Source organism: Periplaneta americana, chromosome 15 (genome assembly GCF_040183065.1).
Source record: "Periplaneta americana isolate PAMFEO1 chromosome 15, P.americana_PAMFEO1_priV1, whole genome shotgun sequence".
Classification (NCBI taxonomy): Eukaryota; Metazoa; Arthropoda; class Insecta; order Blattodea; family Blattidae; genus Periplaneta; species Periplaneta americana.
Genome location: NC_091131.1, coordinates 154,138,134 through 154,163,715, shown reverse-complemented (window position 1 = coordinate 154,163,715; position 25,582 = coordinate 154,138,134).

The following is a 25,582-nucleotide window of genomic DNA, read 5'->3' as shown; positions in this document are numbered from 1 at the left end:
TCTCCTCTCAGTCCACTATGTCACATCTCAGTCCACTCTCTCTCCTCTCAGTCAACTCTATCTCGTCTCGGTACACTCTATCTCCTTTCAGTCCACTCTAAGTCTTCTCGGTCCATTCTATCTCTTCTCTGTACACTGTAGCTCCTCTCGGTCCACTCTAACTCCTCTCAGTCCACTCTATTTCCTCTCAATCCACTCTATCTCCTTTCAGTCCACTGTATCTCCTCTCAGTCCACTCTATGTCCTCTGAGTCGACTCTATCTCCTCTCAGTACACACTAAGAACTCTCAGTCCACTGTATGTCCTTTCAGTCCACCGCACCTCCTCTCAGTCCACTCTATGGCTTTTCAGTGCACTCTATCTCCTCTCAGACCACTCTATGTGTTCTGAGTCTATTCTATGTCCTCTCAGTCCAATCTATGTCCTTTCTGTCCACTCTATTTCCTCTCAGTGCACACTATCTCCTCTTAGTCCACTCTATCTCTTCTAAGTGCACACTATCTCCTCTTAGTCCACTCTAAGTCCTCTCAGTTCCCTTTATGTAATTCAGTCCATGAAATTAACTCTCAGTCCACTCTATATCCTTACAGTGCGCTCTAATTCCTCTCTATACACTCTATATACTCTCTGCCCAATGTATGTCCTCTCAGTCCTCTATATTTCCTCTCGGTCCACTCTAGACCCTTTCGGTCCACTCTATCACCTCTCAGTCCATTCTACATCAGCACAGTCCACTCTCTCTCCTTTCAATTCTTTCTATCACCTCTCAGTCCAGTGTATCTACTCTCAGTATACTCTATGTAATCTCAGTCCGCTCTAACTCCTCTCGGTCCAGTCTATGTCCTCTCAGTCCACTCTATGTCCTCTCAGTCCACTCTAGCTCTTCTCTGTCCGCTCTATCTGCTCTCAGTCCATTCTATCTCGTCTCACTCCACTCTGTTTCTTGTCAGTCCACTCTATCTCCTCTCAGTCCACTCTATCTCCTCTCAGTCCACATTAACTTCCCTCACTCCAATCTATCTCCTCTCAGACCACTCTCTACTCTCAGTCCAATATATCAGTTCTCAGTCCACTCTATCTCTTCTCAGACCACCCTATCTCCTCTTAGTCCACCCTATCTCTTCTTAGTCCACTCAATGTCCTCTCAGTCCACTCTATGTACTTTCAGTGCACTCTATCCCCTATCGGTCCACTCTATGTCCTCTCAGTCCACTCTATGTAGTTTCAGTGCACTCCATCTCCTCTCAGTCCAGTCTATCTCCTCTCAGTCCACTCTATCTCCTCTCAGTCCACTCTACTCTCAGTCCACTCTATGTCCACTCAGTCCACTCTAAATCCTCTCAGTACACACTATGTCCTCTCAGTCTACTCTATGTATTCTCACTCCACTCTATCTCCTCTCAGTCCACTCTATGCACTCTCAGTCCACTCTATCTCCTCTCAGTCCACTCTATGTCCTCTCAGTCCACTCTACCTCTTCTCAGTCCCTTATATCTCCTCTCAGTCCACTCTATCTCCTCTCAGACCATTCTATCTCCTCACAGTCCACTCTCCCTCCTCTCAGTCCACTCTCTCTCCTCCCTGTCCACTCTATCTCCTCTCAGTCCACTCTGTCTCCTCTCCACTCTATGTCCTCTCTGTCCACTCTCTCTCCTCTCTGTCCATTTCCTCTTCTCTCAGTCCACTCTCTCTCCTCTCAGTTCTCTCTAGCACCTCTCAGTCCATTATATGTCCTCCCAGTCCACTCTATGTGCCTACGGTGCAGTCTATTTCCTCTCAGTCCACTCTATGTTCTTTCAGTGAAATCTATCTCCTCTCATTCCACTGTATGTTCTTTCAGTGCACTCTATCTCCTCTCAGTCCACTCTATGTCCTCTCGGTCCATTCTATGTCCTTTCATTCCACTACATCTACTCTCAGTCCACTCTAAGTCCTCTCTGTCCACTCTATGTCCTCTCAGTCCACTCTATCTCCTCTCAGTCCATTCTATCTTCTCTCAGTCCACTATATATCCTCTCCGAACAATCTATGTCCTTTCGGTGCACTCTATCTCCCCTGAGTCCACTCTATGTCCTCTCGGTTCATTCTATGTCCTCAGTTCAATCTATCTCCTCTCAGTCCACTCTAAGTCCTCTCAGTTTACTCTATGTCCTCTCAGTCCACTCTATCTCCTGTCAGTCCACACTATCACCTTTCAGTGCACTCTGTGTCCTCTGCGAACAATCTATGTCCTTTCAGTACACTCTATGTGATCTCAGTCAACTCTATGTCGTTACAGTGCACTCTATCTCCCCTCAGTCCACTGTATGTACTCTCAGTCCACTATATATCCTCTCGGTCCAATCTAGCTCCTGTCGGTCCACTCTATCTCCTCTCAGACAATTCTACATCCTCTCAGTCCACTGTATCTCCTTCCATTCCCCTCTATCTCCTCTCAGTCCACTGTATCTCCTCTCAGTCCACTCTATGTAATCTCAGTCCACTCTAACTCCTCTCAGTCCACTCTATGTCCTCTCAGTCCACTCTATTTCCTCTCAGTCCACTTTAGCTCTGCTCAGTCCAATCCAACAGCTCTCAGTCCATTCCGTCTCATTTCAGTCCACTCTATCTACTCTCGGTCCACTCTATTTCCTGTCAGTCCACGCTATCTCCATCAGTCCACTCACTCTCTTCTTTGTCTAATCTACCTCCTCTCAGTCCACTCTATCTCCACTCTGTCCACTTTATCTCCTCAGTCCACTCTCTCTCCTCTCAGTCCACTTTACGTCCTCTCACTCCACTCTATTTCTTCCCAGTCCACCTTAGCTACTCTTAGTCCACCCTATCCTCTCAGTCCACACAATGTCCTCTCAGTCCACACTGTTTCCTATCAGTCCACTCTATGTCCTCAGAGTGCACTCTATCTCCAAACATTCCACTGTATGTCCTTTCAGTGCACTCTATCTCCTCTCCGGCCACTTTATCTAATCTCAATCCACTCAATCTCTTCTGTGTCCACTCTATCTCCTCTCAGTCCACTCTATGTCCTCTCAGTCCACTAAAGCTCTTCTCAGTCCACTCTATCTGCTCTCAGTCCATTCTATCTCGTCTCACTCCACTCTATCTCCTCTCAGTCCACACTATCTCCTCTCAGACCACACTAACTTCCCTCAGTCCAATCTATATCCCCTCAGTTCAATCTATCTGCTCTCAGTCCACTCTATGTCTTCAGTCCACTCTCTCCCCTCTCATTCTAATCTATGTCCTCTCAGTCCACTCTATCTCCTCTCAGTCCATCTTATGTACAATCGGTCCACTCTATCTCCTCTCAGTCCACTATGTCACCTCTCAGTCCACTCTAACTCCTCTCAGTCCACTCTATCTTCTCTCAGTTCACTCTATCTTTTATCAGTCCACTGTATCTCCTCTCAGTCCACTCTATATCCTCTGAGTCGACTCTATCTACTCTCAGCACACACTATGTCCTCTCAGTCCACTGTATGTCCTCTCAGTCCACCGCACCTCCTCTCAGTCCACTCTACGGCCTTTCAGTGCACTCTATCTCCTCTCAGACCACTCTATGTGCTCTCAGTCTATTCTATGTTCTCTCAGTCAATTCCTTGTCCTCAGTCCACCCTATCTTCTCTTAGTGCACACTATTTCTTCTTAGTCCACTCTATGTCCTCTCAGTTCGCTTTATGTAATTCAGTCCAATAAATCAATTCTCAGTCCACTCTATGTCCTTACAGTGCGCTCTATCTACTCAATATCCACTCTATGTCCTCTCAGTCCAATTTATGTCCTCTCAGTCCACTATATCTCCAATCTGTCCACTCTTTATCCTCTAAGTTCACTCTAATTTCTCTCAGCCAATTCTACATCCTCCAGTCCACTCTATCTCCTCTCTGTCCTCTCTATCTCCTCTTAGTCTACTGAATGTACACTCAGACCACTCTCGCTCCACTCAGTCAACTCTATTTCTTCTCAGTCCACTCTACCTCTTCTCAGACCACCCTATCTCTTAGTCCACCCTATCTCCTCTCAGTCCACTCAATGTCCTCTCAGTCCACCCTATGTACTTTCAGTGCACTCTATCCCCTATCGGTCCACTCTATGTCCTCTCAGTCCACTCTATGTACTTTCAGTGCACCCCTTCTCCTCTCTGTCCAGTCTATTTCCTCTCAGTCCACTCTAGCTCCTCTCAGTCCACTCTATGTCCCCTCAGTCCACTCTCTCTCCTCTCAGTTATCTCTATCACATCTCTGTCCATTATATGTCCTCTCAGTCCACTCTATGTGCTTACGGTGCAGTCTATTTCCTCTCAGTCCACTCTATGTTCCTTCAGTGTAATCTATCTCCTCTCATTCCACTGTATGTTCTTTCAGTGCACTCTATCTCCTCTCAGTCCCCCCTATGTCCTTTCGGTCCATTCTATGTCCTTTCAGTCCACTATATCTACTCTCAGTCCACTCTAAGTCCGCTCTGTCCACTCTATATCCTCTCAGTCCACTCTATCTCCTCTCAGTCCACTCTTTTTTCTCTCAGTCCACTATATATCCTCTCCGAACAATCTATGTCCTTTCAGTGCACTCTATCTCCTCTCATTCCACTCTATGTCCTCTCGGTTCATTCTATGTCCTCAGTTCAATCTACCTCCTCTCAGTCCACTCTAAGTCCTCTCAGTTTACTGTATGTTCTCTCAGTCCACTCTATTTCCTGTCAGTCCACACTATCACCTGTCAGTGCACTCTGTGTCCTCTGCGAACAATCTATGTCCTTTCAGTACACTCTATGTGATCTCAGTCAACTCTATGTCGTTACATTGCACTCTATCTCCCCTCAGTCCACTGTATGTACTCTCAGTCCAGTATATCTCCTCTCGGTCCAATCTAGCTCCTGTCGGTCCACTCTATCTCCTCTCAGTCCATTCTACATCCTCTCAGTCCACTCTATCTCCTTCCAAACCCCTCTATCTCCTCTCAGTCCACTGTATCTCCTCTCAGTCCACTCTATGTAATCTCAGACCACTCTATTTCTTACAGGTCCACTCTATGTCATCTCAGTCCACTCTATATCCTCTCAGTCCACTTTAGCTCTGCTCAGTCCAATCCAACAGCTCTCAGTCCATTCCGTCTCATCTCAGTCCACTCTATCTACTCTCGGTCCACTCTATTTCCTGTCAGTCCACGCTATCTCCATCAGTCCACTCATTCACCTCTTTGTCCAATCTATCTCCTCTCAGTCCACTCTATCTCCACTCTGTCCACTTTATTTCCTCAGTCCACTCTCTCTCCTCTCAGTCCACTTTACGTCCTCTCACTCCACTCTATCTCTTCCCAGTCCACCTTATCTACTCTTAGTCCACCCTATCTCCTCTCAGTCCACTCAATGTCCTCCCTGTCCACACTGTTTCCTATCAGTACACTCTATCTCCTCTCAGTCCACTCTGTGTACTCTGAGTGCACTCAATCTCCAATCATTCCACTGTATGTCCATTCAGTGCACTCTATCTTCTCTCAGGCCACTTTATCTAATCTCAATCCACTCTATCTCCTCTCTGTCCACTCTATCTCCTCTCTGTACACTCTATCTCCTCTCAGTCCACTCTATGTACTCTCAGTCCACTCTAGCTCTTCTCAGTCCACTCCATCTTTTCTCTGTCCACTCTATCTCTTCTCAGACCAACCTATCTCCTCTTAGTCCACCCTATCTCCTCTCAGTCCAGTCAATGTCCTCTCAGTCCACTCTATCTCCTCTCAGTCCAATCTATGTCCTCTCAGTCCACTGTATCTCCTCCCATTCCATTCTATGTTCCTTCAGTGCAATCTATCTCCTCTCAATGCACTCTGTGTTCTTTCAGACAACTCTATCTCCCCTCAGTGCACTCTATGTTCTTTCAGTGCACTCTATCTCATCTCAATCCACTCTATGTCCTCTCGGTCCATTCTATGTCCTCTCAGTCCACTATATCTACTATCAGTCCACTGTAAGTCCTCCCTGTCCCCTCTATGTCCTCTCAGTCCACTCTATCTCCTCTCAGTCCACTTTATCTTCTCTCAGTTCACTATATATCCTCTCCGAACAATTTATGTCCTTTCAGTGCACACCATCTCCACTCAGTACTCTATATGTCCTCTCGGTTCATTCTATGTGTTCAGTTCTATCTACATCCTCTCAGTCCACTCTAAGTCCTCTCAGTTTACTCTATGTCCTCTCAGTCCACTCTATCTCCTGTCACTCCACACTATCACCTCTTTGTGCACTCTTTGTCCTCTCCGAACAATCTGTGTCCTTTCAGTACAGTCTATGTGATCTCATTCCACTCTATGTCCTTACAGTGCACTCTAACTCCTCTCTGTCCACTGTATGTCCTCTCAGTCCACTATGTTTCCTCTCGGTCCCCTCTATCTCCTCTCAGTCCAATCGATTTCCTCTCAGTCCACTCTATGTCCTCTCAGTCCACTCTAGTTCTTCTCAGTCCACTCTATCTCCTCTCAGTCCAATCTATGTCCTCTCAGTCCACTATATCTGCTCTCAGTCCACTCTATCTCCTCTCAGACCATTCTAACTCTTCACAGTTCACTCTATCTACTCTCGGTCCACTCTATTACCTGTCAGTCCAATCTATCTTTTTTCAGTCCACCCGTTCCCCTCTCTGTCCAATCTAGCTCCTCTCTGTCCACTCTATCTCCACTCTGTCGACTTTATCTCCTCAGTCCACTCACTCTCCTCTCAGCCCACTCTAAGTTCTCACATTCCACTATATCTCCTCTCAGTCCACTCTTTGTCCTCTCAGTCCACTCTATCTCATCTCAGTCAACTTTGTCTCATCTCAGTCCACTCTCTATCCTCTCAGTCCACACTCTCCTCTTAGGCCACTTTATCTAAACTCAATCCACTCTATCTCCTCTCAGTCCACTGTATGTACTCTCAGTCTACTATAGCTCTTCTCAGTCCACTCCATCTCTTCTCTGTCCTCTCTATCTCTTCTCAGACGACCCTATCTACTCTTAGTCCACCCTATCTCCTCTCAGTCCACTCAATGTACTCTCTGTCCACTCTATCTCCTCTCAGTCCATTGAATCTCCTCCCATTAAACTCTATGTTCCTTCAGTGCAATCTATCTTATCTCAGTCCACTCTATGTACTTTCAGTGAACTCCATCACCTCTCAGTCCACTCTATGTCCTCTCGGTCCATTCTGTTTCCTCTCAGTCCTCTCCAACTACTCTCAGTCCACTCTAAGTCTACTCTGTCCACTCTAAGTCCTCTCAGTCCACTCTATCTCCTCTCAGTCCACCCTATCTTCTCTCAGTCCACTATATATCCTCTCCGAACAATCTATTTCTTTTCAGTGCACTCTATCTAGTCTCAGTCCTCTCTATGTCCTCTCGGATAATTCAATGTCCTCAGTTTAATCTACAAACTCTCACTCCACTCTAAGTCCTCTCTGTTTACTCTATGTCCTCTCAGTCCACTCTATCACCTGTCAGTCCACACTATCACCTCTCAGTGCACTCTGTGTCCTCTCCGAACAATCTATGTCCTTTCAGTACACTCTATGTGATCTCAGTCCACTCTATGTCGTTACAGTGCACTCTATCTCCACTCTGTCCACTGTATGTCCTCTCAGTCCACTATATTTCCTCTCGGTCCACTCTATCACCTCTCAGTCCGTTCTACATCCTCACAGTCCACTCTATCTACTTTCAATCCCCTCTATCTCCTCTCAGTCCACTCTATGTAATCTCAGTCCGCTCTATCTCCTCTCAGTCCACTATAAGTCCTCTCAGTCCACTCTATGTCCTCTCAGTCCACTACAGCTCTTCTCAGTCCACTCTATCTGCTCTCAGTCCATTCTATCTCGTCTCACTCCACTCTATCTCCTCTCAGTCCACACTATCTCCTCTCAGACCACACTACCTTCCCTCAGTCCAATCTATATCCTCTCAGTTCAATTAATCCGCTCTCAGTCCACTCTATGTCTAAAGTACACTCTCTCCCCTCTCAGTCTACTCTATGTCCTCTCAGTCCACTCTATCTCCTCTCAGTCCACCTTATGTCCAATCGGTCCACTCTATCTCCTCTCAGTCCACTATATCACCTCTCAGTCCACTCTAACTCCTCTCGGTCCACTCTATCTTCTCTCAGTTCACTCTATCATTTTTCAGTCCACTGTATCTCCTCTCAGTCCACTCTATGTCCTCTGAGTCGACTCTATCTACTCTCAGCACACACTATGTCCTCTCAGGCCACTGTATGTCCTCTCAGTCCACCGCACCTCCTCTCAGTCCACTCTACGGCCTTTCAGTGCACTCTATCTCCTCTCAGACCACTCTATGTGCTCTCAGTCTATTCTATGTTCTCTCAGTCAATTGCTTGTCCTCAGTCCACCCTATCTCCTCTCAGTGCACACTATTTCCTCTTAGTCCACTCTATGTCCTCTCAGTTCGCTTTATGTAATTCAGTCCATTAAATCAATTCTCATTCCACTCTATGTCCTTACAGTGCGCTCTATCTGCTCTCTATCCACTCTATCTCCTCTCAGTCCACTGTATGTCCTCTCAGTCCACTATATCTCCACTCTGTCCACTCTTTATCCTCTAAGTCCACTCTAAATTCTCTCAGCCCATTCTACCACCTCCAGTCCACTCTATCTCCTCTCAGTCGTCTCTATCTCCTCTCAGTCTATTGAATGTACACTCTGACCACTCTCTCTCCTCTCAGTCCACTCTATTTCTTCTCAGTACACTCTGTCTCTTCTCAGACCACCCTATCTCTTAGTCCACCCTATCTCCTCTCAGTCCACACAATGTCCTCTCAGTCCACCCTATGTCCTTTCAGTGCACTCTATCCCCTATCGGTCCACTCTATGTCCTCTCAGTCCACTCCATGTGCTTTCAGTGCACTCCATCTCCTCTCAGTCCAGTCTATTTCCTCTCAGTCCACGCTATCTACTCTCAGTCCACTCTATGTCCTCTCAGTCCACTCTAAATCCTCTCAGACCACACTATGTCCTCTCAGTCTTCTCTAAATCCTCTCACTCCACTGTATGTCCTCTCAGTCCACTCTATGTACTCTCTGTCCACTCTATCTCCTCTCAGTCCTCTCTATCTCCTCTCAGTCTACTGAATGTACACTCAGACCACTCTCTCTCCTCTCAGTCCACTCTATCTCTTCTCGGTCCACTCTATCTCTTCTCAGACCAACCTATCTCTTGTTAGTCTACCCTATCTCCTGTCAGTCCACTCAATGTCCTCTCAGTCCAATCTATGTTCTTTCAGTGCACTCTATCCCTTATCGGTCCACTCTATGTCCTTTCAGTCCACTCTATGTACTTTCAGTGCACTCCATTTCCTCTCATTCCTGTCTATCTCCTCTCAGTCCACTCTATCTCCTCTCAGTCCACTCTATGTCCTCTCAGTCCACACTAAATCCTCTCAGTCCACACTAGGTCCTCTCAGTCTACTCTATGTCCTCTCACTCCACTCTAACTCCTCTCAGTCCACTCTATGTACTCTCAGGCCACTCTATCTCCTCAGTCCAATCTATGTCCTCTCAGTCCACTTTATCTGCTCTCAGTCCACTCTATCTCCTCTCAGACCATTCTAACTCCTCACAGTCCACTCTATCTACTCTCGGTCCACTCTATTACCTGTCAGCCCAATCTATCTTTTTTCAGTCCAACCGTTCCCCTCTCTGTCCAATCTAGCTCCTCTCTGTCCACTCTATCTCCACTCTGTTGACTTTATCTCCTCAGTCCACTCACTCTCCTCTCAGCCCATTCTAAGTTCTCTCATTCCACTCTATCTCCTCTCAGTCCACTCTTTGTCCTCTCAGTCCACTCAATCTCATCTCAGTCCACTTTGTCTCATCTCAGTCCACTCTCTATCCTCTCAGTCCACACACTCCTCTTAGGCCACTTTATCTAATCTCAATCCACTCTATCTCCTCTCAGTCCACTGTACCTACTCTCAGTCCACTCTAGCTCTTCTCAGTCCACTCCATCTCTTCTCTGTCCTCTCTATCTCTTCTCAGATGACCCTATCTCCTCTTAGTCCACCCTATCTCCTCTCAGTCCACTCAATGTACTCTCAGTCCACTCTATCTCCTCTCAGTCCACTGAATCTCCTCCCATTAATCTCTATGTTCCTTCAGTGCAATCTATCTTATCTCAGTCCACTCTATGTTCTTTCAGTGAACTCCATCACCTCTCAGTCCACTCTATGTCCTCTCGGTCCATTCTGTTTTCTCTCAGTCCACTCCATCTACTCTCGGTCCACTCTAAGTCTTCTCTGTCGACTCTATGTCCTTTCAGTCAACTCTATCTCCTCTCAGTCCACCCTATCTTCTCTCAGTCCACTATATATCCTCTCCGAACAATCTATTTCTTTTCAGTGCACTCTATCTAGTCTCAATCCTCTCTATGTCCTCTCGATTCATTCAATGTCCTCAGTTCAATCTACAACCTCTCACTCCACTCTAAGTCCTCTCTGTTTACTCTATGTCCCCTCAGTCCACTCTATCACCTGTCAGTCCACACTATCACCTCTCAGTGCACTCTGTGTCCTCTCCGAACAATCTATGTCCTTTCAGTACACTCTATGTGATCTCAGTCCACTCTATGTCGTTACAGTGCACTCTATCTCCTCTCTGTCCACTGTATGTCCTCTCAGTCCACTATATTTCCTCTCGGTCCACTCTATACCCTTTCGGTCCACTCTATCACCTCTCAGTCCGTTCTACATCCTCACAGTCCACTCTATCTACATTCAATCCCCTCTATCTCCTCTCAGTCCACTCTATGTAATCTCAGTCCGCTCTATCTCCTCTCAGTCCACTATAAGTCCTCTCAGTCCACACTATGTCCTCTCAGTCCACTATAGCTCTTCTCAGTCCACTCTATCTGCTCTCAGTCCATTCTATCTCGTCTCACTCCACTCTATCTCCTCTCAGTCCACACTATCTCCTCTCAGACCACACTACCTTCCCTCAGTCCAATCTATATCCTCTCAGTTCAATCTATCTGCTCTCAGTCCACTCTCTCCCCTCTCATTCTACTCTATGTCCTCTCAGTCCACTCTATCTCCTCTCAGTCCACCTTATGTACAATCGGTCCACTCTATCTCCTCTCAGTCCACTATGTCACCTCTCAGGCCACTCTAACTCCTCTCTGTCCACTCTATCTTCTCTCAGTTCACTCTATCTTTTTTCAGTCCACTGTATCTCCTCTCAGTCCACTCTATGTCCTCTGAGTCGACTCTATCTACTCTCAGCACACACTATGTCCTCTCAGTCCACTGTATGTCCTCTCTGTCCACCGCACCTCCTCTCAGTCCACTCTACGGGCTTTCAGTGCACTCTATTTCCTCTCAGACCACTCTATGTGCTCTCAGTCTATTCTATGTTCTTTCAGTCAATTCCTTGTCCTCAGTCCACCCTATCTCCTCTTAGTGCACACTATTTCCTCTTAGTCCACTCTATGTCCTCTCAGTTCGCTTTATGTAATTCAGTCCAATAAATCAATTCTCAGTCCACTCTATGTCCTTACAGTGCGCTCTATCTACTCTCAATCCACACTATGTCCTCTCAGTCCAATTTATGTCCTCTCAGTCCAATATATCTCCACTCTGTCCACTCTTTATCCTCTAAGTTCACTCTAATTTCTCTCAGCCCATTCTACCTCCTCCAGTCCACTCTATCTCCTCTCAGTCCTCTCTATCTCCTCTTAGTCTACTGAATGTACACTCAGACCACTATCTCTCCACTCAGTCCACTCTATCATTTCTCAGACCACCCTATCTCTTAGTCCACCCTATCTCCTCTCAGTCCACTCAATGTCCTCTCAGTCCACCCTATGTCCTTTCAGTGCACTCTATCCCCTATCGGTCCACTCTATGTCCTCTCAGTCCACTCTATGTACTTTCAGTGCACTCCTTCTCCTCTCTGTCCAGTCTATTTCCTCTCAGTTCACTCTAGCTCCTCTCAGTCCACTCTATTGCCCCCTCAGTCCACTCTCTCTACTCTCAGTTATCTCTATCACATCTCAGTCCATTATGTGTCCTCTCAGTCCACTATATGTGCTTACGTTGCAGTCTATTTCTTCTCAGTCCAGTCTATGTTCTTTCAGTGAAATCTATCTCCTCTCATTCCACTGTATGTTCTTTCAGTGCACTCTATCTCCTCTCAGTCCCCCCTATATCCTTTCGGTCCATTCTATGTCCTTTCAGTCCACTATATCTACTCTCAGTCCACTCTAAGTCCTCTCTGTCCACTCTATATCCTCTCAGTCCACTCTATCTCCTCTCAGTCCACTCTATTTACTCTCAGTCCACTATATATCCTCTCCGAACAATCTATGTCCTTTCAGTGCACTCTATCTCCTCTCATTCCACTCTATGTCCTCTCGGTTCATTCTATGTCCTCAGTTCAATCTAACTCCTCTCAGTCCACTCTAAGTCCTCTCAGTTTACTGTATGTCCTCTCAGTCCACTCTATCTCCTGTCAGTCCACACTATCACCTTTCAGTGCACTCTGTGTCCTCTGCGAACAATCTATTTTCTTTCAGTACACTCTATGTGATCTCAGTCAACTCTATGTCGTTACAGTGCACTCTATCTCCCCTCAGTCCACTGTATATACTCTCAGTCCACTATATCTCCTCTCGGTCCAATCTAGCTCCTGTCGGTCCACTCTATCTCCTCTCAGTCCATTCTACATCCTCTCAGTCCACTCTATCTCCTTCCAAACCACTCTATCTCCTCTCAGTCCACTGTATCTCCTCTCAGTCCACTCTATGTAATCTCAGACCACTCTATTTCTTCCAGGTCCACTCTATGTCATCTCAGTCCACTCTATATCCTCTCAGTCCACTTTAGCTCTGCTCAGTCCAATCCAACAGCTCTCAGTCCATTCCGTCTCATCTCAGTCCACTCTATCTACTCTCGGTCCACTCTGTTTCCTGTCAGTCCACGCTATCTCCATCTGTCCACTCATTCTCCTCTTTGTCCAATCTATCTCCTCTCTGTCCACTCTATCTCCACTCTGTCCACTTTATCTCCTCAGTCCACTCTCTCTCCTCTCAGTCCACTTTACGTCCTCTCACTTCACTCTATCTCTTCCCAGTCCACCTTATCTACACTTAGTCCACCCTATCTCCTCTCAGTCCACTCAATGTCCTCCCAGTCCACTCTGTTTCCTATCAGTACACTCTATCTCCTCTCAGTCCACTCTGTGTCCTCTGAGTGCACTCTATCTCCAAACATTCCACTGTATGTCCATTCAGTGCACTCTATCTTCTCTCAGGCCACTTTATCTAATCTCAATCCACTCTATCTCCTCTCTGTCCACTCTATCTCCTCTCCGTCCACTCTATCTCCTCTCAGTCCACTCTATGTACTCTCAGTCCACTCTAGCTCTTCTCAGTCCACTCCATCTTTTCTCTGTCCACTCTATCTCTTCTCAGACCAACCTATCTCCTCTTAGTCCACCCTATCTTCTCTCAGTCCACTCAATGTACTCTCAGTCCACTCTATCTCCTCACAGTCCACTGAATCTCCTCCCATTAAACTCTATGTTCCTTCAGTGCAATCTATCTTATCTCAGTCCACTCTATGTTCTTTCAGTGACCTCCATCACCTCTCAGTCCACTCTATGTTCTCTCGGTCCATCCTGTTTCCTCTCAGTCCACTCCATCTACTCTCAGTCCACTCTAAGTCTTCTCTGCCCACTCTATGTCCTCTCAGTCCACTCTATCTCCTCTCAGTACACCCTATCTTCTCTCAGTCCACTATATATCCTCTCCGAACAATCTAATTCTTTTCAGTGCACTCTATCTAGTCTCAGTCCTCTCTATGTCCTCTCGGTTCATTCAATGTCCTCAGTTCAATCTACAACCTCTCACTCCACTCTAAGTCCTCTCTGTTTACTCTATGTCCTCTCAGTCCACTCTATCACCTGTCAGTCCACACTATCACCTCTCAGTGCACTCTGTGTCCTCTCCGAACAATCTATGTCCTTTCAGTACACTCTATGTGATCTCAGTCCACTCTTATGTCGTTACAGTGCACTCTATTTCCTCTCTGTCCACTGTATGTCCTCTCAGTCCACTATATTTCCTCTCGGTCCACTCTAGACCTTTTCGGTCCACTCTATCACCTCTCAGTCCGTTCTACATCCGCACAGTCCACTCTATCTACTTTCAATCCACTCTATCTCCTCTCAGTCCACTCTATGTAATCTCAGTCCGCTCTATCTCCTCTCAGTCCACTCTAAGTCCTCTCAGTCCACTCTATGTCCTCTCAGTCCACTATAGCTCTTCTCAGTCCATTCTATCTCGTCTCACTCCACTCTATCTCATCTCGGTCCACACTATCTCCTCTCAGACCACACTACCTTCCCTCAGTCCAATCTATATCCTCTCAGTTCAATCAATCTGCTCTCAGTCCACTCTATGTCTAAAGTCCACTCTCTCCCCTCTCAGTCTACTCTATGTCCTCTCAGTCCACTCTATCTCCTCTCAGTCCACCTCATGTCCAATCGGTCCACTCTATCTCTTCTCAGTCCACTATATCACCTCTCAGTCCACTCTAACTCCTCTCAGTCCACTCTATCTTCTCTCAGTTCACTCTATTTTTTTCAGTCCAATGTATCCCCTCTCAGTCCACTCTATGTCCTCTGAGTCGACTCTATCTACTCTCAGCACACACTATGTCCTCTCAGTCTTCTGTATGTCCTCTCAGTCCACCGCCCCTCCTCTCAGTCCACTCTACGGCCTTTCAGTGCATTCTATCTCCTCTCATACCACTCTATGTGCTCTCAGTCTATTCTATGTTCTCTCAGTCAATTCCTTGTCCTCATTCCACCCTATCTCCTCTCAGTGCACACAATTTCCTCTTAGTCCACTCTATGTCCTCTCAGTTCGCTTTATGTAATTCAGTCCAATAAATCAATTCTCATTCCACTCTATGTCCTTACAGTACGCTCTATCTACTCTCAATCCACTCTATCTACTCTCAGTCCACTGTATGTCCTCTCAGTCCACTATATCTCCACTCTGTCCACTCTTTAACCTCTAAGTCCACTCTAAATACTCTCAGCCCATTCTACCTGCTCCAGTCCACTCTATCTCCTCTCAGTCGTCTCTATCTCCTCTCAGTCTATTGAATGTACACTCAGACCACACTCTCTCCTCTCAGTCCTCTCTATTTCTTCTCAGTACACTCTGTCTCTTCTCAGACCACCCTATCTCTTAGTCCACCCTATCTCCTCTCATTCCACTCAATGTCCTCTCAGTCCACCCTATGTCCTTTCAGTGCACTCTATCCCCTATCGGTCCACTCTATGTCCTCTCAGTCCACTCCATGTACTTTCAGTGCACTCCATCTCCTCTCAGTCCGGTCTATTTCCTCTCTGTCCACACTATCTTCTCTCAGTCCACTATATGTCCTCTCAGTCCACCCTAAATCCTCTCAGACCACACTATGTCCTCTCACTCCACTCTATGTCCTCTCAGTCCACTCTATGTACTCTCAGTCCACTCTATCTCCTCTCAGTCCTCTCTATCTCCTCTCAGTCTACTGAATGTACACTCAGAACACTCTCCTCTCAGTCCACCCTATCTCCTCTCAGTCCACTCAATGTCCTCTCAGTCCACTCTATGTCCTTTCAGTGCACTCTATCCCTTATCGGTCCACTCTATGTCCTTTCAGTCCACTCTATGTACTTTCAGTGCACTCCATTTCCTCTCATTCCAGTCTATCTCCTCTCAGTCCTCTCTATCTCCTCTCTGTCCACTCTATGTCCTCTCAGTCCACTCTAAATCCTCTCAGTCCACACTAGGTCCTCTCAGTCTACTCTATGTCCTCTCACTCCACTCTAACTCCTCTCAGTCCACTCTATGTCCTCTCAGTCCACTATATCTGCTCTCAGTCCACTCTATCTCCTCTCAGACCATTCTAACTCCTCACAGTCCACTCTATCTACTCTCGGTCCACTCTATTACTTGTCAGCCCAATCTATCTTTTTTCAGTCCAACCGTTCCCCTCTCTGTCCAATCTACCTCCTCTCTGTCCACTCTATCTCCACTCTGTCGACTTTATCTCCTCAGTCCACTCACTCTCCTCTCAGCCCACTCTAAGTTCTCTCATTCCACTCTATCTCCTCTCAGTCCACTCTTTGTCCTCTCAGTCCACTCTATCTCATCTCAGTCCACTTTGTCGCATCTCAGTCCACTCTCTATCCTCTCAGTCCACACTCTCCTCTTAGGCCACTTTATCTAATCTCAATCCACTCTATCTCCTCTCAGTCCACTGTATGTACTCTCAGTCCACTCTAGCTCTTCTCAGTCCACTCCATCTCTTCTCTGTCCTCTCTATCTCTTCTCAGACGACCCTATCTCCTCTTAGTCCACCCTATCTCCTCTCAGTCCACTCAATGTACTCTCAGTCCACTCTATCTCTTCTCAGTCCACTGAATCTCCTCCCATTAATCTCTATGTTCCTTCAGTGCAATCTATCTTATCTCAGTCCACTCTATGTTCTTTCAGTGAACTCCATCACCTCTCAGACCACTCTATGTCCTCTCGGTCCATTCTGTTTCCTCTCAGTCCACTCCATCTACTCTCAGTCCACTCTAAGTCTTCTCTGTCCACCCTATGTCCTCTCAGTCCACCCTATCTTCTCTCAGTCCACTATATATCCTCTCCGAACAATCTATTTCTTTTCAGTGCACTCTATCTAGTCTCAGTCCTCTCTATGTCCTCTCGATTCATTCAATGTCCTCAGTTCAATCTAAAACCTCTCACTCCACTCTAAGTCCTCTCTGTTTACTCTATGTCCCCTCAGTCCACTCTATCACCTGTCAGTCCACACTATCACCTCTCAGTGCACTCTGAGTCCTCTCCGAACAATCTATGTCCTTTCAGTACACTCTATGTGATCTCAGTCCACTCTATGTCGTTACAGTGCACTCTATCTTCTTTCAGTCCACTGTATCTCCTCTCAGTCCACTCTATCCCCTCTCAGTCCACTCTATCCCCTCTCAGTCCACTCTATCTTCTTTCAGTCCACTGTATCTCCTCTCAGTCCACTCTAAGTCCTCTGAGTCGACTTTATCTACTCTCAGTACACACTATGTCCTCTCAGTCCACTGTGGGTCCTCTCCACCGCACCTCCTCTCAGTCCACTCTACGTCCTTTCAGTGCACTCTATCTCCTCTCAGACCACTCTATGTGCTCTCGGTCTATTCTATGTCCTCTCAGTCCATTCTATGTCCTGTCAGTCCACTCTATCTTTCTCAGTGCTCACTATCTCCTCTTAGTCCACTCTATGTCCTCTCAGTACACTTTATGTAATTCAGTCCATTAAATCAACTCTCAGTCCACTCTATGTCCATACAGTGCCCTCTATCTACTCTCAATCCTCTCTATCTCCTCTCGGACCACTGTATGTCCTCTCAGTACACTATATCTCCTCTCAGTCCACTCTATATCCTCTAAGTCCACTCTAATTTCTCTCAGTCCATTCTACCACCTCCAGTCCACTCTATTTCCTCTCAGTCCTCTCTATCTCCTCTCAGTCTACTGAATGTACACTCAGACCACTCTCTCAACTCTCAGTCCACTCTATCTCTTCTCGGTCCACTCTATCTCTTCTCAGACCACCCTATCTCCTCTTAGTCTACCCTATCTCCTCTCTGTCCACTCAATGTCCTTTCAGTCCACTCTATGTCCTTTCAGTACACTCTATCCTTTATCGGTCCACTCTATGTCCTTTCAGTCCACTCTATGTACTTTCAGTGCACTCCATCTCCTCTCAGTCCAGTCTATCTCCTCTCAGTCCTTTCTATCTCCTCTCAGTCCACTCCATGTCCTCTCAGTCCACTCTAAATCCTCTCAGTCCACACTAGGTCCTCTCAGTCCACTCTATATCCTCTCACTCCACTCTATCTCCTCTCAGTCCACTCTATGTACTCTCAGGCCTCTCTATCTCCTCTCAGCCCACTCTATGTCCTCTTAGTCAACTCTATGTCCTCTCAGTCCACTATATCTGCTCTCAGTGCACTCCATCTCCTCTCAGATCATTCTAACTCCTCACAGTCCACTCTATCTACTCTCGGTCCACTCTATTACCTGTCAGCCCAATCTATCTTTTTTCAGTCCACCCGTTCCCCTCTCTGTCCAATCTATCTCCTCTCAGTCCACTCTATCTCCACTCTGTCGACTTTATCTCCTCAGTCCACTCACTCTCCTCTCAGCCCACTCTAAGTTCTCTCATTCCACTCTATCTCCTCTCAGTCCACTCTTTGTCCTCTCAGTCCACTCTATCTCATCTCTGTCCACTTTGTCTCATCTCAGTCCACTCTCTATCCTCTCAGTCCACACTATCTCCTCTTAGGCCACTTTATCTAATCTCAATCCACTCTATCTTCTCTCAGTCCACTCTATGTACTCTCAGTCCACCTTAGCTCTTGTCAGTCCACTCCATCTCTTCTCTGTCCTCTCTATCTCTTTTCAGACGACCCTATCTCCTCTTAGTCCACCCTATCTCCTCTCAGTCCACTCAATGTACTCTCAGTACACTCTATCTCGTCTCAGTCCACTCTATGTCTTCTCAGTCCACTGAATCTCCTCCCATTCCACTCTATGTTCCTTCAGTGCAATCTATCTCCTCTCAGTCCACTCTGTCCTCTCGGTCCATTCTGTTTCCTCTCCGTCCACTCCATCTACTCTCAGTCCACTCTAACTCTTCTCTGTCCAGTCTATGTCCTCTCAGTCCACTCTATCTCCTCTCAGTTCACTCTATCTACTCTCAGTCCACTATATATCCTCTCCGAACAATCTATTTCTTTTCGGTACACTCTATCTCCTCTCAGTCCTCTCTATGTCCTCTCGGTTCATTCAATGTCCTCAGTTCAATCTACAACCTCTCACTCCACTCTAAGTCCTCTCTGTTTACTCTAAGTCATCTCAGTCCACTCTATCACCTGTCAGTCCACACTATCACATCTCAGTGCACACTATCTCCTCTTAGTCCACTCTAAGTCCTCTCAGTTCCCTTTATGTAATTCAGTCCACTCTATGTCCTTACAGTGCACTCTATCTCCTCTCAATCCACACTACTCTCTGCCCAATGTATGTCCTCTCAGTCCTCTATATTTCCTCTCGGTCCACTCTACACCCTTTCGGTCCACTCTATCACCTCTCACTCAATTCTACATCCTCACAGTCCACTCTATCTCCTTTCAATGCCCTCTATTTCCTCTCAGTCCACTGTATCTCCTCTCAGTCCACTCTATGTAATCTCAGTCCGCTCTAACTTCTCTCAGTCCACTCTATGACCTCTCAGTCCACTCTATGTATTCTCAGTCCACTCTACCTCTTCTCAGTTTACTCTATCTGCTCTCAGTCCATTCTATCTCGTCTCACTCCACTCTATCTTCGCTCAGTCCACTCTGTTTCTTGTCAGTCCACTCTATCTCCTCTCATTCCACTCTATCTCCTCTCAGTCCTCACTAACTTCCCTCAGTCCAATCTATCTCCTCTCAGACCACTCTCTCCTCTCAGACCACTCTATCTCTTCTTAGACCACCCTATCTCCTCTTAGTCCACCCAATCTCCTCTTAGTCTACTCAATGTCCTCTCAGTCCACTCTATGTACTTTCGGTGCACTCTATCCCCTATCGGTCCAATCTATCTCTTCTCAGTCCACACTACTCTCAGTCCACTCTATGTCCACTCAGTCCACTCTAAATCCTCTCAGTACACACTATGTCCTCTCAGTCTACTCTATGTATTCTCACTCCACTCTAACTCCTCTCAGTCCACTCTATGCACTCTCAGTCCACTCTATCTCCTCTCAGTCCACTCTATGTCCTCTCAGTCCACTCTACCTCTTCTCAGTCCCTTATATCTCCTCTCTGTCCACTCTATCTCCTCTCAGACCATTCTATCTCCTCACAGTCCACTCTCTCTCCTCTCAGTCCACTCTCTCTCCTCTCTGTCCACTCTATCTCCTCTCAGTCCACTCTGTCTCCTCTCCACTCTATGTCCTCTCAGTCCACTCTCTCTCCTCTCTGTCCATTTTCTCTTCTCTCAGTCCACTCTCTCTCCTCTCAGTTCACTCTAGCTCCTCTGAGTCCACTCTATGTCCCCTCAGTCCACTCTCTCTCCTCTCAGTTATCTCTAGCACCTCTCAGTCCATTATATGTCCTCTCAGTCCACTCTATGGGCTTACGGTGCAGTCTATTTCCTCTCAGTCCACTCTATGTTCTTTCAGTGAAATCTATCTCCTCTCATTCCACTGTATGTTCTTTCAGTGCACTCTATCTCGTCTCAGTCCACCCTATGTCCTCTCGGTCCATTCTATGTCCTTTCAGTCCACTATATCTACGCTCAGTCCACTCTAAGTCCTCTCTGTCCACTCTATATCCTCTCAGTCCACTCTATCTCCTCTCAGTCCACTCTATCTTCTCTCAGTCCACTTTATATCCTCTCCGAACAATCTATGTCCTTTCAGTGCACTCTATCTCCTCTCAGTCCACTCTATGTCCTCTCGGTTCATTTTATGTCCTCAGTTCAATCTATCTGCTCTCAGTCCACTCTAAGTCTTCTCAGTTTACTCTATGTCCTCTCAGTCCACTCTATCTCCTGTCAGTCCACACTATCACCTGTCAGTGCACTCTGTGTCCTCTGCGAACAATCTATGTCCTTTCAGTACACTCTATGTGATCTCAGTCAATTAAATGTCGTTACAGTGCACTCTATCTCCCCTCAGTCCACTGTATGTACTCTCAGTCCACTATATCTCCTCTCGGTCCAATCTAGCTCCTGTCGGTCCACTCTATCTCCTCTCAGTCCATTCTACATCATCTCAGTCCACTCTATCTCCTTCCAGTCCCCTCTATCTACTCTCAGTCCACTGTATCTCCTCTCAGTCCACTCTATGTAATCTCAGTCCACTCTATCTCTTCCAGGTCCACTCTATGTCATCTCAGTCCACTCTATATCCTCTCAGTCCACTTTAGCTCTGCTCAGTCCAATCCAACAGCTCTCAGTCCATTCCGTCTCATTTCAGTCCACTCTATCTACTCTCGGTCCACTCTATTTCCTGTCAGTCCACGCTATCTCCATCAGTCCACTCATTCTCCTCTTTGTCCAATCTATCTCCTCTCAGTCCACTCTATCTCCACTCTGTCCACTCTCTCTCCTCTCAGTCCACTTTACGTCCTCTCACTCCACTCTATCTCTTCCCAGTCCACCTTATCTACTCTTAGTCCACCCTATCTCCTCTCAGTCCACTCAATGTCCTCTCAGTCCACTCTGTTTCCTATCAGTGCACTCTATCTCCTCTCAGTCCACTCTGTGTCCTCTGAGTGCACTCTATCCCGAAACATTCCACTGTATGTCCTTTCAGTGCACTCTATCTCCTCTCAGGCCACTTTATCTAATCTCAATCCACTCTATCTCCTCTCTGTCCACTCTATCTCCTCTCAGTCCACTCTATGTACTCTCAGTCCACTCTAGCTCTTCTCAGTCCACTCCATGTTTTCTCTGTCCACTCTATCTCTTCTCAGACCAACCTATCTCCTCTTAGTCGACCCTATCTCCTCTCAGTCCAGTCAATGTCCTCTCAGTCCACTGTATGTCCTCTCAGTCCACTGTATCTCCTCCCATTCCATTCTATGTTCCTTCAGTGCAATCTATCTCCTCTCAATCCACTCTGTGTTCTTTCAGTGAACTCTATCTCCCCTCAGTCCACTGTATGTACTTTCAGTGCACTCTATCTCCTCTCAATCCACTCTATGTCCTCTCGGTCCATTCTATGTCCTCTCAGTCCACTATATCTACTATCAGTCCACTGTAAGTCCTCCCTGTCCACTCTATGTCCTCTCAGTCCACTCTATCTCCTCTCAGTCCACTTTATTTTCTCTCAGTTCACTATATATCCTCTCCGAACAATCTATGTCCTTTCAATGCACTCCATCTCCTCTCAGTACTCTCTATGTCCTCTCGGTTCATTCTATGTCCTCAGTTCAATCTACCTCCTCTCAGTCCACTCTAAGTCCTCTCAGTTTACTCTACGTCCTCCCAGTCCACTCTATCTCCTGTCAGTCCACACTATCACCTCTATGTGCACTCTTTGTCCTCTCCGTACAATCTGTGTCCTTTCAGTACAGTCTATGTGATCTCAGTCCACTCTATGTCCTTACAGTGCACTCTATCTCCTCTGAGCCCACTGTATGTCCTCTCAGTCCACTATGTTTCCTCTCGGTCCACTCTATCTCCTCTCAGTCCATTCTACATTCTCTCACTCCAATCTATCTCCTTTCAGTCCCCTCTATCTCCTCTCAGTCCAATCTATTCCCCGTCAGTCCACTCTATGTCCTCTCAGTCCACTCTAGTTCTTCTCAGTCCACTCTATCTTCTCTCAGTCCATTCTATCTCATCTCAGTACACTCTATCTTCTCTGAGTTCACGCTTTTTCTTGTCAGTCCACTCTATCTCCTCTCAGTCCACTCTTACTCTCCTCAGTCCAATCTATCTCCTCTCAGTCCACTCCATCTGCTCTCATTCCACTCTATGTATTCAGTCCACTCTCTCTCCTCTCGGTCTACTCTATGTCCTCTCAGTCTACTCTATCTCCTCTCAGTCCACTTTATGTCCCCTCAGTCGACTCTATCTCCTTTCCGTCCACTCTGTCACCTCTCAGTCCACTCTCTCTCCTCTCAGTCCACTGTATTTCCTCTCAGTCCACTCTATCTCCTCTCAGTCCACTCTATCTCCTTTCAGTCCACAGTATCTCCTCTCAGTCCACTCTATGTCCTCTGAGTCAACTCTATCTCCTATCAGTACACATTATGTACTCTCAGTCCACCGTATGTCCTCTCAGTCCACCGCACCTCCTCTGAGTCCACTCTATGGCCTATCAGTGCATTCTATCTCCTCTCAGACCTCTCTATGTGCTCTCAGTCTATTCTATGTCCTCTCAGTCACTCTACATCCCCTAATTCCAATCTATTTCCTCTCTGTCCACTGTATCTGCTCTCAGTCCATTCTATGTCTTCAGTCCACTCTCTCGCCTCTCACACTCCTCTATGTGCTCTCAGTCCACTCTATCTCCTCTCAGTACACTTTATGTCCCCTCAGTCCACTCTATCTCCTCTCTGTCCATTCTGTCTCCTCTTAGTCCACTCTCTTTTCTCTCAGTCCACTCTAACCTCTCAGTCCTCTTTGTCACCTCTCAGTCCACTCTCTCTCCTCTCAGTCCACTCTATCTCCTCTCAGTCCTCTCTACGTCTTCTCGGTCCATTCTATGTCCTCTCGGTACACTCTAGCTCCTCTCGGTCCACTCTAACTCCTCTCAGTCCACTCTATCTTCTCTCAGTTCACTCTATCTTTTTTCAGTCCACTGCATCTCCTCTCAGTCCACTCTATGTCCTCTGAGTCGACTCTATCTACTCTCAACACACAGTTTGTGCTCTCAGTCCACTGTATGTCCTCTCAGTCCACCGCACCTCCTCTCAGTCCACTCTACGGCCATTCAGTGCACTCTATCTCCTCTCAGACCACTCTATGTGCTCTCAGTCTATTCTATGTTCTCTCAGTCAATTACTTGTCCTCTCAGTCCACCCTATCTCCTCTCAGTGCACACTATTTCCTCTTAGTCCACTCTATCTCCTCTCAGTCCACTCTATCTTCTCTCAGTCCACTATATATCCTCTCCGAACAATTTATTTCTTTTCAGTGCACTCTATCTCCACTCAGTCCTCTCTATGTTCTCTCGGTTCATTCAATGTCCTCTGTTCAATCTACAACCTATCACTCCACTCTAAGTCCTCTCTGTTTACTCTATGTCCTCTCAGTCCACTCTATCACCTGTCAGTCCACACTATCACCTCTCAGTGCACTCTGTGTCCTCTCCGATCAATCTATGTCTTTCAGTACACTCTATGTGATCTCAGTCCACTCTATGTCGTTACAGTGCACTCTATCTCCTCTCTGTCCACTGTATGTCCTCTCAGTCCACTATATTTCCTCTCGGTCCACTCTAGACCCTTTCGGTCCACTCTATCACCTCTCAGTCCGTTCTACATCCTCACAGTCCACTCTATCTCCTTTCAATCCTCTCTATCTCCTCTCAGTCCACTCTATATAATCTCAGTCCGCTCTATCTCCTCTCAGTCCAATATATGTCCTCTCAGTCCACTCTATGTTCTCTCAGTCCACTATAGCTCTTCTAAGTACACACTATCTGCTCTCAGTCCATTCTATCGCGTCTCACTCCACTCTATCTTCTCTCAGTCCACTCTGTTTCTTGTCAGTCCACTCTATCTCCTCTCAGTCCACACTATCTCTCAGACCACACTACCTTCCCTCAGTCCAATCTATCTCCTCTCAGTTCAATCTATCTGCTCTCAGTCCACTCTATGTCTTCAGTCCACTCTCACTCCTCTCAGTCTACTCTATGTCCTCTCAGTCCACTCTATCTCCTCTCAGTCCACCTTATGTCCCCTCGGTCCACTCTATCTCCTTTCAGTCCACTCTAAGTCTTCTCGGTCCCTTCTATTTCTTCTCTGTACACTGTAGCTCCTCTCGGTCCACTCTAACTCCTCTCAGTCCACTCTATTTCCTCTCAATCCGCTCTATCTCCTTTCAGTCCACTGTATCTCCTCTCAGTCCACTCTATGTCCTCTGAGTCGACTCTATCTCCTCTCAGTACACACTAAGACCTCTCAGTCCACTGTATGTAATTTCAGTCCACCGCACCTCCTCTCAGTTCACTCTATGGCTTTTCAGTCCACTCTATCTCCTCTCAGACCAGTCTATGTGTTCTCAGTCTATTCTATGTCCTCTCAGTCCAATCTATGTCCTTTCTGTCCACTCTATTTCCTCTCAGTGCACACTATCTCCTCTTAGTCCACTCTATCTCCTCTAAGTGCACACTATATCCTCTTTGTCCACTCTAAGTCCTCTCAGTTCCCTTTATGTAATTCAGTCCATTAAATCAACTCTCAGTCCCCTCTATATACTTACAGTGCGCTCTATCTCCTCTCTATCCACTCTATATACTCTCTGCCCAATGTATGTCCTCTCAGTCCTCTATATTTCCTCTCGGTCCACTCTAGACCCTTTCTGTCCACTCTATCACCTCTCAGTCCATTCTACATCAGCACCGTCCACTCTATCTCCTTTCAATCCTTTCTATCCTCTCTCAGTCCACTGAATCTACTCTCAGTATACTCTATGTAATCTCAGTCCGCTCTAACTCCTCTCAGTCCAGTCTAAGTCCTCTCAGTCCACTCTATGTCCTCTCAGTCCTCTCTAGCTCTTCTCTGTCCACTCTATCTGCTCTCAGTCCATTCTATCTCGTCTCACTCCACTCTGTTTCTTGTCAGTCCACTCTATCTCCTCTCAGTCCACTCTATCTCCTCTCAGTCCACACTAACTTCCCTCAGTCCAATCTATTTCCTCTCAGACCACTCTCTCCTCTCAGTCCACTCTATCAGTTCTCAGTCCAATCTATCTTTTCTCAGACCACCCTATCTCCTCTTAGTCCACCCTATCTCCTCTTAGTCCACTCAATGTCCTCTCAGTCCACTCTATG